The 13,832-nt window shown below is 52.1% G+C and overlaps 1 protein-coding gene across 5 annotated transcripts in view; it reads left to right on the top strand.

Moving 5' to 3' along the window:
* Nucleotides 1–13,832, top strand: part of ALG3 (asparagine-linked glycosylation 3) — a 134,717-nt gene that overhangs the window by 855 nt on the left and 120,030 nt on the right. The window lies entirely within an intron of this gene.

A 13,832-nucleotide genomic window follows, 5' to 3' on the forward strand; every position in this document is an offset into this window, starting at 1 on the left:
CAAGAAAGGCCATATTCTCTTTCCATTTAAGCAACAAAACATAGAATGAAACAAGGCTGAATGCACCCTTCCAACGATTTAGCATAGCACATCTAATACAACATGTGGATAACCAAAGTGCAAAAGATATGCCAAGGTACAACACCCACTGTATCTCATTTCGACATGTGCACATACAAGAAGTTAGAAAGCACTTGCAGACCTGGGAGACAGAACACTCATAAAACATCTCTAAAATACATGTAGAAATCAGCACAAGGAACTCCAAAATTGTATCAACACCTGAAGCAAAGTCTGCTGAGGATCTCTTCCAAACTGCCATGCGCCTCTTCTTAAGCTTCCGTTGCTGATCAAGGGAGAGCCCTGCTCCCCACTATGCTCATGGGCTTCTCTGCTCCTCCTCTATTGGGTGGTGATTTGCGGACAAGAGAGCCCCAAATAGCTGCAGGTTGAACTGCCAAATGCCCCCCCCACCGTTTGTAGGGCTAGGGAGCCCTCCATCTGGCCGACCAGACGCTCATAGCCTGGGTTGACCCTAGCATCCAAGTGTCGATGGAGAGCCTCGGCTGATGAGGAGAGTAGAACCACATTGGGATCAAAGAACTGGCTAAGGGTGAGCCTGCTCCACCTTGTTGGAATGGTCACCTCCCCATCTGTAAGCCCCCATACGAGGAGAGCGTGGGGGAGGGAGACCTAAGGCAGAAGATGCCCAGAGAAGAAAGAGGGAGGGGGCTGCCACATGGGCAGCACCTCACACAAAGAAAGGAGGGTACTTGGCAAGTCGTGGACATCAGGGACCTGCAGCAGCTTGATTGCGTAGGGATTTCGAGCAAGGACAGATGGCACTTCAGTATGGAGAAGGTATGGGATGCATACGTGGCTGTACGGGGCTGGTATAGACCTGGCAGGAGGCAAGGATGCTGCAGCAGAGAGGCGCAACCATGACGCTGCAAACAGGGCAGGCACAGGCTGGAGCCTGCAGGAAGGCCCGCAATAGGGCGCATATGGCCTGGGCCAGTGGCGCAGTGCCACATGGCAAGGCGGGTTCAGATGGGCCAGCAAGAGGGCCCTTGTAGGGCTGGTTGGGCTGAGCCAACCAGGTCGGTTGGCCAGCCAACCTAGCAGACCAGCCAGTCGGCCCATTTAGGGATGGCTGGTCGGTTGGTTCAAGGGGGCCTTGAGCCCTATAAAAGCAGAGGCTCTTGGCCTCATTTAATATCCAACAGTCAACAAGGAAAGGAGCAGATAGGAGCAGATAGAAGCCACTCCCTTGGGCCTCACATTGGGGGTGAAGGAGATTGGAAGGTGTGCTGCAGACTGAGTTCCCTAGAGGCTGGACCTTGGCTGTCTTCTAGGGCAGCAAGGTGTTGTGATCATCATACCCTGTGGAGCAGCCATTCACAAGCAAGTTGCCCTGTGGAGCAGCCATTCACAAGCAAGTTGGAGCAGTGGAACAGCTATCTTGGGGCCTACATTCAGGAGGACCAAGGGGACCTGTGTGCTGCAGACAAAGCTTGGCAGGGGCTGCCCACCTAGGCTGATTCATAGGTAGTAAGGTGGAGAAGAACACACTAGACGGAAAGTCTACAGAAGCTCGAGGTGGAGCACGCGGGCTCGAGTCTAGAGAAAGCCAGCAGATAGGAGAAGTACCTTGTGGTAAGATCAGAGGACCACACCATTGGTGGGACTCTGGATCTATCTCTTTTGTATTGTGTCCATAGTTTTGGACGGAAATATATTATTTTGGTTGTTTCTCTGTCTGGCTGGTTTATTGTCTATCGATGAGTCTAGGCTGGGTTGCTCGAGTTCGAAGGCGGGAACGTGACTGAAGTTGGTGGTGCCAGGAGGTGCTACCAAAGATGGACTTGAGTACTAGGATGGTGTGTGGAAGCGGAACCAGACCTGGTGGAGCAGGAGCCACTGGATGAAAAGCCAGGAAAAGATTTCGACATCGAAAAGTTCCAGAGGACTACGACCAGGGAGTTACTGGAGCATCTTCATCGATGTGTTGGCATTGGGCCTGGATGTGTCGGTGAGAGGGGGTGTTGGAATGGTCACCTCCCCATCTGTAAGCCCCCATATGAGGAGAGCATGGGGGAGGGAGACCTAGGGCAGAACATGCCCAGAGAAGAAAGAGGGAGGGGGCTGCCACATGGGCAGCACCTCACACAAAGAAAGGAGGGTACCTGGCAAGTTGTGGAGCTCCTGATGTACGGGGCAGACACGTGGACATCAGGGACCTGCAGCAGCCTGATTGCGCAGGGATTTCAAGCAAGGACAGACGGCGCTTCAGTACAGAAAAGGTACGGGATGCATACGTGGCTGTACGGGGCTGGTATAGACCTGGCAGGAGGCAAGGATGCTGCAGCAGAGAGGTGCAACCATGGCGCTGCAAACAGGGCAGGCTGGAGCCTGCAGGAAGGCCCGCAATAGGGCGCATATGGCCTGGGCCAGTGGCGCAGTGCCACGTGGAAAGGCGGGTACAGATGGGCCAGCAAGAGGGCCCTTGTAGGGCTGGTTGGGCTGAGCCAACCAGGTCGGTTGGCCAGCCAACCTAGCAGACCAGCCAGTCGGCCCATTTAGGGCTGGCTGGTCGGTTGGTTCAAGGGTGCCTTGAGCCCTATAAAAGCAGAGGCTCTTGGCCTCATTTAATATCCAACAGTCAGCAAGGAAAGGAGCAGATAGGAGCAGCCAGAATCCACTCCCTTGGGCCTCACATTGGGGGTGAAGGAGATTGGAAGGTGTGCTGCAGACTGAGTTCCCTAGAGGCTGGACCTTGGCTGTCTTCTAGGGCAGCAAGGTGTTGTGATCATCATACCCTGTGGAGCAGCCATTCACAAGCAAGTTGGAGCAGTGGAACAGCTATCTTGGGGCCTACATTCAGGAGAACCACGGGGACCTGTGTGCTGCAGACAAAGCTTGGCAAGGGCTGCCCACCTAGGCTGATTCACAGGCAGTAAGGTGGAGAAGAACACACTAGACAGAAAGTCTACAGAAGCTCGAGGTGGAGCACGCGGGCTCGAGTCTAGAGATAGCAGCAGATAGGAGAAGTACCTTGTGGTAAGATCAGAGGACCACACCATTGGTGGGACTCTGGATCTATCTCTTTTGTATTGTGTCCATAGTTTTGGACGGAAATATATTATTTTGGTGGTTTCTCTATCTAGCTGGTTCATTGTCTATTGATGAGTCTGCACATCTATTTTATGCACATAAGCTAAGAAGTTTGTGATTCCACACCCCACACGCACATTGTGTGAGCTCTTGGGCATTACTATCAGTCTTCCGTTGTGCGTACCCTCTGTTGGGTAAATTTCTAAGACGCCTAATGTCGTGATGAAGGACTCAAGCTCATCAATGTATAGGCCAAGTGAGGTTGGTGATAAAGGGCAACCTCGTTTGACACCAATCGTGCTCATGATCTCGTCTGCCACCCAGCTGATGTCTCAACTTTGCTTGATACCCACCCATAAAGTGTCTGGACTGCCTAGATGATGTCTAAATGTACCCTAGATCAAGTAATTGTTTGAAAAGCCGGGCCCATGGCAATGTGTCAAAAGGCTTGCAGAAATCCACAAAGCAATAGTAGACTCTCTGCTTTTGTGCTCGGGCCTCTTTAATTGAAGGGCTAAAGCTTGCTTTCCTTTGCTCCTATTTGCCTTCGATTGAGATTTATAGGTATAGGCAAGGTAGGTAGGGTATAAACCAACTTGGTTTGGGTCCACAACCAAACCTAATCGGAGCCTATCTGTCTATCAACCTTCTGACCTAAAATTGGGCTAGCTGACCCCTCTCTTGGCCTTGTTGCTAGGCCTATAAAATAGCCGGAGGCCCTGCTGAAGAACTGCTGCAAATTGCAGCCATCTGCATTAGTAAACAGTCCTCTAGCTACCCGGTAATCATTGAAACCATGATGACCTATGCGCAGGACTCGTTGAAGAAGTTAACCGGCTTGTGTATGAAGTGTATGAAGTCCTTGTTAGAAGTCGACCAACAGAGGGTATGCACAGTGGAAGACTGGTAGAATAGCCCAGAAGCTCACACAGTGTGTGTGGGGAGTGGAATCACAAACTTCTTTACTTAATGTGCATCAAATAGATGTGCAGACTCATCAATAGACAATGAACCAGCTAGATATAGAAGCTACCAAAACAATATATTTCCATCCAAAACTATGGACACAACAAAAGAGAAAGAAAGAAAGAAAGTTTATTAATGTCCACTGGAGACCTAAAAGGTCTATGGGACAAAAGAGACCTGCTTATACATCAGTATAGAGAGGGCCATAGGCAACCTCCCTGGGATTATCATCAGGTTCCTCCAAAAAACAAAAACACATAGAACCTAAAAACATAGAACATAAAACTAGGTACTAGGCTATGGGGTGGCCATTACATCAGTTTAAGACTGAGGGTCTTTAGGTTTTGTCTTAAATTCTCTAATCACTGCAAGACCGTCACGATAGACTGCCCATTTTCCTGCTTCCCTGGCTGCCCGAACCTTAGCAAGCTCGGTAGCTTTGTCCTTCAGTTGGGTTCTTGTAAGCTCCTCAGCAATCCATATCTTTGTCCCCTTCAGCTCATAGGATTGTTGTAGAATCCTCTTCCTGAGTGTCTTCGAGTTGAAGGTGATGACAGCGTGTCCATTCCTGGGTGATAAATAAACTGGGGAAGAATCTTCTTCATCATCATTCTTGTCATCAGTTGGGCTTGCTGGCCAGTCAATGGCTGGGACTGCTGCCTTGATTCTTTCGATTGCCTCATCGAAAGTGTCATTCTCATGCTGCCAATCTGGTATTCCCCCTATTCGAATCTTCATAGCATTCTCTTTCCGAAGGTGATGTTCTTGGATCTCTGTTTGGATGTCAACCTTGGGTTCAGCTGTCACTTTCACCTGGATGAGGTCTCTAACCGTGGAAATCAGCTGTGATGTTGGGGGCTCAGATTTACATGTTTGTACGGCTGCTGCAATAATCTTCTGCTTCCCTGGGCCTTGCAAAGCTGCAATACGAGCTAGGGCTTGGGTGAGCTGGGACCTCAGGTCTCGTACTTCTTGCTGGAGATGGTAAATCTGCTCTTGCGGCTTGGTCGGCGTCGGGGGAGGTTGAATCTTATACCTAGAGTACGTCCTGTCGAAGGGAGCAGGGGTTGTGGCTGCCATGGCAGAGTAAAGCTTGGGGGGGTGAGGGGAGGATGGGCTGGCCATATCGACTGTCCCCCTTTTGGCTGAACTAACCCCTTGGCTGGGCCTGGGGTACAGCCCAGCCAAGAGTGGGGAGAGAAAACGACGGCTGAGCGGCTACGACGGGCTGGGCGGCGACGACGGGCTGGCTGAGTGACGACGACGGGCTGGGCGGGAGACGACGGGCTGGGTTGGGCGGGCTGGGCTGGCTGAGCGACGGGCTGGGCGGCGACGACGGGCTGGCTGAGAGAAAAAACGATGGGCTGGGCTAACGACGGTCTGGGTTGGGCGGGCTGGGCTGGCTGAGCGACGGGCTGGGCGGCGACAAGAGCGTTTCACCAGAGTGTGGTCCTTTGATCTTACCACAAGGTACTTATACTATCTGCCGGATATCTCTAGACTTGAGCCCGCGTGCTCCACCTCGAGCCTATGTAGACTCTCCGTCTAGATCACAACACCTTGCTGCCCTGAGAGACAGCCAAGGTTCAGCCCTTGAGAACTCGGTCTGCAGCACACCTTCTACTCTTCTTCACCTCCAGGATGAGGCCCAATAAAGTGTCTTCTGGCTGCTCCTGTCTGCTCCTATTTCTGCTGAGCTGTTGGATGCAAAATGCCCTGCCAAAGGGCTCCTTTTAAGGGCCCCAAAGGGGCTCAAAACTGACCGACTTGAAGGGGCCTCCTGGCCGACTTTGTCTGTCCACCAGCCGACCCCACAGGCCGCTGTTTATAGGGCTGTGGGCACTTCTCTAGGGCTGTGTGCTGGCCAACCTGGTTGCCCAGCCGACCAGCCAGCCCAGCCCTATTTAAGGGCAGGGCCATGCCCATTTGCTTATGCACGGGCCAGTCCATTGTCCAGCCCATAACCAGGCCTGGTTGGTTGGCTATACCCAGCCCAATCAGCCTATCTACACAAGCCGACCCTGCTGCTGCACACCTGCCTTCATTGTGCCATTTCCAGAGCATGTTGCAGGTCTTGTGCCTATCCACAAACCTCGCCAAATAGCTCGACATGTAGGCTTTTGTACCCCAGGATACCCTGCCATCTTGCTGCTCATTAGAATCCTCTTGCCAGGGCAGATCCAAGGCATGCTGCCTCCGCCATCTCCCTCGCACAAAGGCAACATCTGCTGCAGCCACTTTGATGCCTCTAGGTACATGATCTCTCTCTTCTTTGATGTGAGGTGCTGCCCGTGTGCAGCGCCCTCTCTTTCTTTTCTCTTGGGCACATCCTGCCCTAGGTCTCCCTCCCTCATGCTCTCCTCATATGGGGGCTTACAGATGGGGAGGTTACTTTTCCAACACCCCCTCTCACCGACACATCTCAGCCCAATGCCAACACGTCGATGACGATGCTCTAGTAATTCCCTGGTAGAGTCCTCTGGAACATTTCGATGTCGAAATCTATTCTTGGCTTTTCATCCAGTGGCTCTTGCTTCACCAGGTCTGGTTCCACTTCTGCACACCATCCTGGCACACAGGTCCAAAACTGATAGCACCTCCTGGCACCACCACCTTTAGTCACGTTCCCACCTTTGAACTCGAGCAATCCATACACCACGATTTTCGAGTTGTCCCCCTCATAATGAGTGAACAACCTGGAGTCTTCCAAGCAATATGCTCTAAGGGTTTGTCGCAACCCTTCCTTCCTTTGGCAAGGTTTGCAACAAAAGAACCATCTTGAGAAATGAGATCCCAAGAATATTTCAAAATAATTTGGACCACGAACCCTCACTGAGCTCTCAAGCAGGTACTCTTCTGGCTTCAGTACACCTTTTGCATCACGTTCTAGCAATCTGTGTCTAAGATTTGAAGAAGCACCCACACTTCCCCTTTTGCCTTCGAAGAAGGCCTATTCCTTCCAATCTCGCATTACTTGAGACAAATGAAGAGCAGATTCTCTCCACAGCATGCTATAAAGGCTTAAATCAAGTACATACCAGATCGTCGTACTGCGTGTGTGCTTGCTCTGAAAGCAAGCCATGCACCTCATCGAGGCACATACCAATAACTTGTGTAATCTTGTATTGTCCCCTTCTGAATTACAGCAACTATCTGAACATGAAACCCTAGGGCACTCCATGGAATCCACCCTTGTGTCAGTATCAACAGCCACACACTTGGAAGATTCCAAGCACTCCATGCTGTCCTTCACCTTCACAAAGGTTTCTGACTCCTCGTTGACCCACATTTCAATGTCAGACATCTTCACTATGGCTTCTAGGTCGGCATATCTGACCCTAGTAACACATGGAGATGTCACCAAGAACAGTTCTTCGATTACCACATTAGCTTTGGCTTTTGTGACAACCTTTGAATTTGAGTCGGACTCCTTGTTTTTCTGATCCGCCGCCTTCTTTCTGCAATCCTTCGCAAAATGGTATGGCGTGTCACAATAGATGCACTTCTTCTTCTGCTGCTTATTGTAATTGTCCTCGTCATCAAAGTCATCCTTCTTGGACTTGCCACCGTTAGGCTTGCCCTTTCCTTTGCCAGCGTAATCCTTTGCCAACAACGCCTTGTCATCGTTGTCGTTGTTGTAGAGCTTCTCCCTAGCTTCTTCCTGGAGTAGTAATGGACCCAACTCCTCAAAAGTGAGAGGTTTGGTCCTCTATCCTGCTGTCATAGTTGTAACGAAGCTTTTGAAACTCTGAGGTAGCCTCCTCAGTAACATCAAGGCCAATTGGCACGAGTCCACCTTCTGACCAATTGATGGTAGTGGATCCCTCACCACCTTGACCTTCGTGAAGTGGTCATGTACCGAATCTCCCTCATCCATATCCAAGCTGTAGAGTTGATGGTGAAGAAGCAAGATTCGAGATGTGTTATCGGTCTCGTACAAATCCTTCAGAATGGCCCACGCCTCTACTGACGTGTCGGTCATCTGGATGTGAGGAAACACAAAGTTTGCTGTAGTCCCTTTGATCAATGCCAGGGCATGGGCATCTCTATCTTCTCAAGCTTCGAGCTCCTTTCCATCCACTGGTATGAGTATCTCCCCCTTGTTGTCCACCATATCCTCCGGCTTCACCTTAGCTCCTGTTGTCAATTTCCACAATTTCCGAGCCACTAAATGACTCCGGATCTTCACCTTCCAGATAGGGTAATTTGTCCCATCCAGTTTCCAAGACTCTCCAAAGTTAGGGATGGTGAAAGAAAGAAATCTGGGGGAGGAGGAAGGGAGAGAAGGGGTTGAAGAGGCTTTTGAAATCGACATCTTTGCTGCTAAACCACACAACAAAGTCGAACAAACTCAACCTTCCGTAGACTAGAACTCTGTACGCACCTGACTGAACCTGAGTCACCCTCCTCGTTGCAAGGGCACTGTCCTCTAGTCGTGGAAGTCGATTCCCTAGAGATTTTGAATCGGGGTCGTCCTTCAGCAACGTCTTTGCCTTCAGGCTCCCACACTTGTGAGCCTCCTGCTTGGGCTCTGATACCATGTTAGAAATCGACCAACATAGGGTATGCACAGCGGAAGACTGATAGAATAGCCCAGGAGCTCACACAATGTGTGTGGGGAGTGGAATCACAAACTTCTTTACTTAATGTGCATCAAATAGATGTGCAGACTCATCAATAGACAATGAACCAGCCAGATATAGAAGCTACATATTTCCGTTCAAAACTATGGACACAACAAAAGAGAGAGAGATCCAAAGTCCCACCAGAGTGTGGTCCTTTGATTTTTTTTTTTCCAAAGAAAGGAACCTTCTATTAATGCTTGAAAGATTTCATACAAGACAACAGCCCCAAAGGTGCCGAGTATGAAAAAACCGGAAAAGGCTGAAAGAAAAACCGGCTTGTTTGAGAGAAGCCCAGCTCACTACCTAGGGGGTCTTGGGAACTGGGGCTAACAACCAAGTGGGGGGACTATACAGCCAGCGAATCCCTTGCGGAGTGAAGATGTAGAAAACACTTGCAAGCCAAGCCTTGCAGAAACGAGCATGCCTCTCAATAGTCGCCCTAGAGCCTGGAGTCCCACGCTCTCAGGTGGACGGTATAGTGTAAATGATATCCTGCCAGATGGCAACCAAGGTAGCAGAGGGTGTGAACCGGGTGCTCTCCCATCACAAGAGTGCAGCAAGCCACCCAAATGTTCCAAGCCGTGATGCTGGCTACCACCTCCCAAACACTGTCTTCCCTAGGGGAAGGATGAGCTAGGGCGTCCAGGGGGGCTGCCTCGTGGAGTGCAATCCTCTGAATGCTCTGACCCTGTATCTGGTAGGTTGGGGAAATCTCATCAATCTGGAACGCGTGTCCTCCCTCTGTCAACCAAGCCACCATCCCCTAGGTGTAGTCTCTGTGAAGACTCTGCATGCGTGTCATGATCCTGAGGGCTCTCATCCAGATCCTCGCTGCGCTACAACAGCTCCATAGGTAGTGTGGGATAGTCTCCAGGACACCATCTGAGCAGCAATGGCACTGCCCCTCCACTTGCATCTGCTCCAACCATGGGCCGATGGGCAAGCCTCTGTGGGTTGCCAGCCAGAAGAAGTAAGAAATCTTCCTCGGCCGCAAGCTGGTGGACCACAACCGCATCCAAAACCTGGAGCAAACATCCCGGGGCACTCTTTGGGTTTCCCAATGTCTCTCCCTCGAGGGAGTCCATCTGAAGTCTCCTGCCAATCTGTGTGGTGTAGGAAAAGAAAGGCACCTCATCTATCGTCTCAGCTAGGCCGCCCCTGGAGGGCCAAAACCATCCCCCGGGTCCCACTGGACCTCTCTCAGGGGTCTACCCTCCCATAGCTTGAGGTGCCATCTAGAGGCGTCCTGCTCTGAGATACTGGGAGGATCGATGTGCCACTCCTTCCCCAAGCGTCCTACCACTCTGATCATCTGCCAGTGTATCCCATCAAGACTCCCATCCATCTCAAGGTCACTCCCAGTGAGGGGCTGCAGTAGGCCTCTAGGTCCTACACGGAAGAAGCCGGGGTTCGTGCTGCTGCGCTGCATCAAAATCCTCAAGGGAACACCAGTACGGGAAAACTGCCCCAGCCATATGTTGTCTCTCCAAATGTGAAGTCCTTCCCACCAGGACTTAGGAATGGCTAAGTCGATCTCGCCCATCCGCTGCCCTGCCCCTCTCAGATGCGCTAGGGCGTCAAGCCTTGCCTGTGCCTCCATAGGTAGTCTGCTCCAGCGACCAAAAGACCCTGCTGGACCACTGTCCCACTGTGCCCAACCAATGTGAGTCCGCTGCCCAAGCATACGTCCCTCCTGATCTTTGACCTCTGGGTGCCACATAAGGGGCTGACGCTTGAACTCCTCTCTGCATCTGGGCGGAGCACGGATGAGACCCCCTACCAGTCTTTGCCAAAGCCTGTGAAGACTCCTCATCAGGGGGGAGCCCTTCCTCGTAAGGGGGGCCTTTGAGAAGATCCATCTATGTGAAGGCTGCCACTATCCCCCAGTGCGTGGGGTGTTCCTCAGAAGCCCTCTTTGTAAGAGGAACTTCCAAGGCTCGGCACCTGGGGTGAGGCCACGAACCACCAGCTTGCCCAGAAGGGCCCTGCTCTGCATCTCCGGATCAATGATACCCAAGCCTCCCAGTGCTTGCGGCATGATCACTGTCTGCTAAGCTACTCGGGCCCTAGTGTTCCTCGTGCTGTCTGAACCTGCCCAGAGGAAGTTCCATACCAACCGTCGGAGCTGCCCAATGCACCCTCTGTGAAAGCACCAACAGGAGGCAATATACCAGGCAGTGGCAAGGAGGACCTGGTTTGCCACTAAGGCGCGACCTGTGAGGGAGAGTTTGGCCGAGCTCCAATAAAGAAGCTTGCACCGAACACTCTCAAGGACCGGGGCAATCTACTGCTCTGCTGTAATGTCAATACCCACTTGGCATTCGAGGTATCTCGCTGTCTGGCCCTGCGGTATCCATCTGAAACCAAAGTCACTCCCCCACTCACGGATCTCCAGTGTCTCCTCAAAGCCCGTGAAGAAGCCTATGGATTTCGTCCAGTTGATCCGTGCCCCCGAGGCCTCACAATAGATAGCCAAGGCGCCTCTGACTCTCTCTAGACTCGCTGTGGTGCCCTCAACATACAAGGCTGTGTCATCTGCAAACTCCGAGTCAAGGAGCTCCTCCTCCTGCCTGATTGGGAGCCTCAACCTTGTGAGATCCGCCACTTGTGATCTCAAATAGTAGCCCAGAGCCTCCGCTACAAACAGGAAGAGGAAGGGAGCTAGTGGGCAGCCTTGGCGAACCGAGCGAGAGAGAGGAAAGGCCTCGCTTGTGTGTCCTTCGACAATCATCTAACTAGAGCTCCCTGCGTATAGCGCTGAAACTCCTCTGACGCATCTGTGTGAGAAACCCAATCTCCTCATAGTGCCCTCCAGGAAAGACCACTCCACCCTGTCGTAGGCCTTCTCAAAGTCCAAGAGAAGGATGGCCAGTGGCTGTGACTCCTCCCTGGACTAATCCACTGCCTCCCAGAACGTGAAGATGTTGTCCAGGATGCTGTGCTCCTGGACAAACCCAGTCTGTGTGTCATGGATGATGTTGGTAAGATGAGGCCGTAACCGCAAACTCAAGACCTTGGCGAGGATCTTGTATGCAGTATCAAGCAGAGTGATCAGCCTCCACTGTCGAATATCTGACCTATCTCCCCCTTTCGGGATCAAACAGATCCACCCCCTGCACAAGGACTGAGGGAGAAGGCGTGTGTCGAAAATCTCCTGGCAAGCTAAATGTAAGGGGGTAGAGATAATCTCCTAGAAGTTCCGGAAGAAGGCCGGAGTCAAGCTCCTCATATGTGAAAGGCTCCTCAAGTTTGTTGCATAAGTCCCGCGAGACTACTGTTGGAACATGATCCCAAACTAGCTCTCGGGCCACAAGACCAGCTGGGGTCATCCTCTCTGTTTGAAAGAGCTGGCTATAAAATTCGGTGGTCATGTCAAGAATCTCCTGCGGGTCAGTGTGCATGATGCCCTGTGAGTCCTGAAGACGCTGTAGCTGTGTGCCGGTCGATTAAGGCCCAGTGGTCTGAAAGAAATGCTTCGTTATTTTGTCCCCCTGCTGTACCCATCGGGCTCGGGAGGAATGGTAGTAGAACTCAGCCCGCTGCAGCTCTGTGTGCTGAAGCTCGAGACGAGCGCTCTCCAATTTGTCACTAAGCCATTGTGAAATTGAGTCCTGCTCCCTGAGCCTCTCGATGGAGGCGAGGTCTCTCCTAAAAGCCCGCTCTCGCTCCTGAAGGGTCCTCCTCCGCCTAAGGGCGTGAGCCTGCAGCTCTACACTGCTCCTCTGAATCGCATCAGCCACCCACGCAGCCCAGCCCTCACTTGGTGCCATCTCTGAGTGCTCCCATATCTCTGCCATAACCTGCTAAATCACCTCGTCCTGCAAGAGGTCCTCTGGAATGAGGATTCCCTTATGGGGGAGACCTCGGCGGGGCTGATCCAAGTGAAGTACCACTGGAGAGTAGTCGGACATCGTGGTACCTTCCAGAATCCCGGTAGAACTGTCTCTGTGTAATGCCCAGTCCCCAACATAGAAGCGGTCTAATCTCTCGAGCAATTCATCGTGTCTCCTCTGTCCAAAGGAGAAGAGAAGGCTGCCAGGAGTCCTGCTGAACTCAGGCTCTCTCCACGGGTCTCTGCCACTGATCATGAAAATGAACTGCTCCCAGGTGCTACGCTTTGCTGCTGGCATCTCTGAGAACGAGGCGCCGCCCTGCTTGTCTTCCCTAAACTCTAGGTTGTTGAAGTCCCCTCCAACAATCCAGGAGTCAACATTTGGAAGACACTCTGACAGCCTCCTCCAAAAGGCCGGGCGATGCTGTCTACACGCTGGGGCATACATGTTCAGGATTCCAATCCTGGACTCTCCCGTCCGAACTCCCATCCAAACTGCCCGAATGAGCTCGCCTTGATCGTAGACCTCTAAAGCCAAAGTCTGTGAGACTGAGATGCAGACCCCTCCGCTCTGTCCTACTCTGGGAGACCACTCCTCTAGACCTCTCCTTGTCTGCTGCTGAAAACATGTGCTCCTGAATCATAAGGATGTCCATTGCCCGCCCTACCACTGTCCTCTGCAACTCCTACCGGAGCATCAGGTACTGCGGCTGACTACGAACACGGTCGTGGAGCCTGTGTACGTTCCAGCTCATGAGGACGGGGGAGTCAGGAACAAGGCTCTCCTGTGAGTGGGTGCTTGTCCTAGAAAGACTGCCTTGTGTGATTTTGCCAGGGGTTTGGAGAGCGAGTAGTCAGTGTCTTGGCGGCGTTGTACTAGGGTGGATACCGGCTCAATACTGATCTTCCGTGCCCACTTCATCATGAAGGAGGCTTCCACCCCGAGCAACTCGGCGCACGTCTGGAGGGGCCATAAGTGTGCCTACTCCACCTTTGCCTGCATCGGCAATCTGATAACTCCTGTCGCCAAACCACACATCGGCTCCTCGTGCGTGGAGCTCAACTGAAAGTTCACCTCTGCGCCATGGGCGTACCGAAGATCTAGTCCCTGTGGTCCCATCTACAAGTCCATCATGAGCATAATCTGATTACCCAAAATAGCATAAAACACCTCTGGGGACCACTTCTCCAACCCTGTGGAGGCAAATAGAAATCTCCAAACGAGGTGTGTCTGAGATCCCAATGCACTGATCGAACCCCCCTTTCGGGGCTGAAGGACCATGAGGGTGACCTCC

This window comes from Dipteris shenzhenensis, chromosome 7, assembly GCF_047967505.1.
Source record: "Dipteris shenzhenensis isolate YYH24624 ecotype China chromosome 7, Dip_SZ_1.0, whole genome shotgun sequence".
Taxonomy (NCBI): domain Eukaryota; kingdom Viridiplantae; phylum Streptophyta; class Polypodiopsida; order Gleicheniales; family Dipteridaceae; genus Dipteris; species Dipteris shenzhenensis.